This window comes from Macaca fascicularis, chromosome 10 (genome assembly GCF_037993035.2).
Source record: "Macaca fascicularis isolate 582-1 chromosome 10, T2T-MFA8v1.1".
NCBI lineage: Eukaryota > Metazoa > Chordata > Mammalia > Primates > Cercopithecidae > Macaca > Macaca fascicularis.
This window is the reverse complement of record NC_088384.1, coordinates 97,238,708-97,243,702: the sequence shown is the minus strand read 5'-3', so window position 1 is coordinate 97,243,702 and position 4,995 is coordinate 97,238,708. Positions and strand designations below refer to the sequence as shown.

General features: G+C 50.4%; 1 non-coding gene across 1 annotated transcript; it reads left to right on the top strand.

The window, feature by feature from the left end:
* Positions 1–2,338: 2,338 nt before the first annotated feature.
* Positions 2,339–3,395, top strand: LOC123567228 (uncharacterized). The gene is made up of 3 exons (XR_012419394.1): positions 2,339–2,442; positions 3,060–3,144; positions 3,234–3,395. It is a non-coding gene; the product is annotated as an uncharacterized protein (transcript).
* The last annotated feature ends 1,600 nt before the right edge of the window (positions 3,396–4,995 follow it).

Sequence of the window (4,995 nt, the reverse complement as noted above, 5' to 3'; positions counted from 1 at the left end):
GAGAGGGGCGGGGGCGGGGCCGCCTGCGGATTGGCCGCAGGCACTGATGGACAGCCGACATGTCCCGCCCCCCGGCAGCGCGGGGCTGGCCCCTGGCCGCTCTTGGGACGGCCAGACCCACGTCTGTCTGTTCCGCCTCTGCTGCCAGGGTGGCCTTCAGTGGTCCTTTCGTTCGGAGAGTTCCCCCCAGCCCCTTGCAGGGGCGTTAAGTCCGCGGCCGCGCTGCCCAGCGGCCTGACCTGCAGCTCCCAGGGCCTTTGTGTCTGTCCTTCGCATGGGCCTCTGTACGCTCCGTCTCCACGCGGCGGGACTGGAGTCTGATCCCGGGCGCCCCTCCTGCAAATGCTCTCCTGAACTTTGATTTTCCCCGCCTTACTTTCCTCCTCCTCCTGTGGCCGCTGCTTCTCGATCTCAGAAGCTTCTCTTCCTCTGCACTCAGTGCTAGGCCAGATCCCAAGGCGACCTGACCTTTCCCCTGGCTTTACCCGCCACACAGGCACCGATGACTCGAAACCTGCATCTCCCCTACGTTCCAGGCCCCAGCATCCCACTGCATGTGCCACATCCCCCCACCTTAGACAGCTCACCTTCCCTCCCCAAACGGTTCTTTCCAGTCTTCACTTTCTCAGAACGTGGCGCTAAACTCCTCTAAGTTGGAAGGCCAAAAACCTTGCAGATAACTTTGCTCCCTCTGCCTCACCTCCAATCCATCAAGATCTGTTCACTGAACCCACAAGCTGAAGGCCCCATCTCCTGTCACCCAGACTATTCACTTTTGTTTTGCCTGGATCTATTCTCCATGCTTTAAGTCTTTACAATGAAATTAAATAATGATCCCCTACATCCAGCCTAGAACCCTCCATGAATTCCTATTGCACCTAAAATCCACACTCGCTGCTTGGCCTAGCAGGTTCTATATGACCTGCCCATCTCACCAGTTTCATCTCTCACAAGTGATCCTTCGCTCTCCATTCTCCAGCCACAAGGCCTTTTTCTGGTTATGGAATAATTCATACTCTTCGTCTTTCTGAAGCCATTCTTGAAACTCACCCCTGCAATCTATCTGCCGCTGTCAGCACCGCCAAAATTGAGGACACCAACGGTCGCAGTGGAGTCTGATATGTTGAGCCAGGCAGTGGGTCGGCTGCCAGACACAGCAGGACAACTTACTGCATTTCAGAGGTGAGAAGCCCAACAGAGCTTCCAGCTGATGCCAGAGAAAGAGCCAGGCTTCCTGGGATTTGTGGGATAGTAGGACTAGAGTTTGTAAGTATGTAAGAGTGTGTGCTCAGGCAACCTACTCAGCTGGATAGTGACCTGGGGCTGCTGCTTCTGACTTTGTCTTGCTGTAGTGGAAACTTGTGTGTTTCGTTGATATCCTCAAGTGCATCCCCTAAGAAGCTCAGAATTCAGCATGACTTTGAGACACTTTGTCCTAGCCAGCTTCTTTGGCCTAGGGAGCGGTGGGGTAGCTGAGATGGACTGCCACCTAGTGGCAGGCCTTTACGTGGGCGGGAGGGAGCTGGCATAGACCCTGTGCTGAAGGCATGCACCTGTGGTCACACCTGATCTCATAATTATCCTCTAATGAGGAATGATGGTCTGCAGTTTACTGATGAGAAACAGATTCGGAGAAGTTCTACAATTTGCCCCAAAGCCCCATAACTAACATAACTAGGTGGGAATTAGAACCAAGTCGACCTGACTCCATGAGTTTTCTGCCTCACAGGAGATCCACTGGCTTAGGTAAGTCCTGGTGGTCAGTAGTCAGTGGGCATGGAGGCTCTCTGGTTAATCAGCATGGGTGAGGGGAGGCATGCTCACTGCTGGCCTAGGGCACAGGGAAATCCAGCAGAACGTGAATGCTCACAGAGTGTGGCTTGAACTGGCTTAGGCTTAAAGTTCTGTGGACCCTGCTCTTCCCTGTGTTGGGCCTTGACAACATGAGTTAGGAGCACAAGAGAGACCCAGCGCCAGCTCTCCGGGAGTTCAGACATTAAACACTCTGTTACATAAAGACAATTGTGATGAGGGCTAGGAGGAAAAACATTGGGTCGAGATCTCTTCAGACCGCAGCAGAGGTCTAAAAGAAGTGAGTCAATGGCGAGGTGAATTATTAAAGGTGGGTTGGAGAAAAATACGTTCCAAGTAGAGGTAACAGCATGTACAAAGGCCCTGAGGCCAGGAAGAGGTTTGAATTTAGGGTTACAAAGCTAGAGTTTCCTAACTGAGGAGGGGATAGGGAGTGATGAGGCCAGGAAGGCGGGCAGGGGCTGAATGGGGCCCCTCTCTGGCTGTCTGATTCTGTTTTTTACAGGAGGCACCCTCCTAAGTGCTGCAGCCCTCGTTGAGCTTCCCATGCTGACAAAGGCAGCCTGTGGGCTCGATACACTTTTTAAATCTGTTTCTCCATTTTTTTGGGGGAGCTTCCTAATGTGCAGGGTAAGTCTTCCTTGCTTTTACTTTTGCCTCTGGGGCTGGACCTCCAGGGGCTCAAGAAATCCCTGCCAACAAGAGCTTGAGTTTTCAGCCCATTGCCAGGCCTGTAATCAGAGAACAGGGCCCATTTCCTCCTGGGACTTCTGGGCCAGCATCCCAGGCCTCAGTTGCCTGCTTCCACCAAAGGAGGTGCAGGAAAAACAGGGCATGCAGAGGGTGTGGTCTGTGTGGGCTTCCCCCAGCTCAGCATATATATGGGTGTGTGGGTGTGAATGGCAATACGTGCAGCTGCGCTGTCTGGGAGGAGCAGCCCAGCACCCACACAAGGCACACGCCTGTGACGTCACCCAGGCTAGCCCTGCTCAGGCCTATTTCTGTGAGCATGCATGCTTCAGCATGCCTTGGCCTACACTGTACCTGTGCCCGTGCCCAGAGTCTGGGGAGAGTCCCAGCCCAGCTGCCCCTCGGGACCTGTGGGTTTGGCCTCACAGCTGTTTATTAAATGACCACTTAGAACAGTGGTTGGTGTATAGTAAACACTATGGAACTGCTTTATCCACATTGTCTCATTTCTTCCTCATTACAGCCCTATAAGTGCTCTTATTACCCCCATTTTCCAGATGAAAAAACTGAGGCACAGAGCTAAAAGGCAGGATTGAAACCCAGGTAGTCTGGCCCCAGAGTCAGTGCTGTTTTGCTTCCCATGTATGTATGAACACTTTATTGTATATCCTCTCTCCTTTGTAAAATACCCCTACCTGATGTATTTTCTTTTTTTTTTTTTTTTGAGACAGAGTTTCTCTCTCGTCGCCCAGGCTGGCGTGCAATGGCGCAATCTTGGCTCACTGCGAACTCCGTCTCCCAAGTTCAAGCAGTTCTCCTGCCTCAGCCTCCTGAGTCTCTTTTGATTCAGTGCTGTCACAGGTTGGGTTCTTTGGATGCGGACTCTGTGACAGGTTAGTGTGCAGCATGTTTATTAGGGAGTGCTCCTGGGATCAACACTCAGGGAGGTACTGGAAAGAAACAGGAGTGGGCACAGGGCAAACTAAACGGAGACGCACGCCTGATGACAGTCTCAGCCAACCCCCAGGATCTCGTCTGGTACTAGCCTGGAAAGGAGTTGTAATGTCCTGGGAAGAGCCTAGCCTGGGCCAGACGGCACTCTGCAGCCAAGGTGATCTTTGAGGGGCTGGCAGCTAAAGATTTTCTGCTGACAGCTCTCCCAATAGTTGGGTCAACAAGTCCTTCCTTGAAGGGGATCTGGGTGGCACATTGCTATGCCTACCACAAATGTATTCTTTTTCAGCCCTTTAAAAAAAAGCTTTGAGTACTTAAAAATAGAGAACAAAATATAGAAATAGGAGATGAGATTATAAGGAGGAGGATGATAATATGGTTTATGGGTTAACGTAGCTGATGTGATTGAGAATTAAACATGGCTGAGCTTCCTGATAGCCAAAACAATAACACTTTCTATTCTGTTAACTGGTTCTTTGGAGTAAAAAAAAAATTCTGGGGTTAAATTATAAAAGAAGTTTCTCACCTGGATACTTATTTAATTGAAATAGTGGAGAATGTTCTCAACTGATTAATAGCAAATACTGATGCCGTTTTCATTTGTTCCTTGTAATGGCTTTGAGTGAATATCGAAGGCATAATATACAAGTATAGCGTATAGCTCAGTGAAGCCCTTTTCACATTAGAAGGGAACAGATTTATAGTCTTGCAGTGTCTAATTTGATCCATGTGTAGAACATTGTCCTTTTCCTTTAAACCATTCTTTTTTTTTTTTTTTTTTTTTTAACTCTTATTGCCCAGGCCAGAGTGCAGTGGCACGATCTTGGTTCACTGCAACTCCCGCCTCCCGGGTTCAAGCAAGTCTCCTGCCCCAGCCTCCTGAGTAGCTGGGATTACAGGCACGTGCCACCATGCCCAGCTAATTTTTTGTATTTTTAGTAGAGACAGGGTTTCATCATGTTGGCCAGGTTGGTCTCGACTTCTGACCTCAGGTGATCCACCCGCCGCAGCCTCCCAAAGTGAAGGGATTACAGGTGTGAGCCACTGCACCCAACCTAAACCATTCTTTAATTTTTAGTCAGTTTCTCATGTTAGACATCTGAACAGCCCCTCCTCTGGGTTTGTGAGCCAGCCTGCACCTCAGCATACAGCCAGTATTCCTAAGAACTAACAGTGTACCTTGAACTCCACCCACAACCTGCTGTTTAGGCTCCTGACCCCTGGCCCCCAAATCTGTCTGTGGCTCCAACTTAGTTGTCAGGCCTCACACTTCTTAGGTTATGTCCACCTGCTTTCCTCCTCACCTGGGATGTATTATCTGTCCCTCAAGAGCCTCGTGTTTTCTCTCAAGGCAAAATCACACCTGGCTCAGCTGCTCCCAGGGACTGCTCTCTCCATCGACCTTGGTGTATCTCTGCTGATTGGCCCCTGTAGTGGGACCCAGATGTTGAGGTTCTCCAGCTGGGCTGCAGATGTACCTTCTTCTGAAAGGTGGCAGGGACACTGTGATTGCATCACTGAGGCGACATATGGCAATAA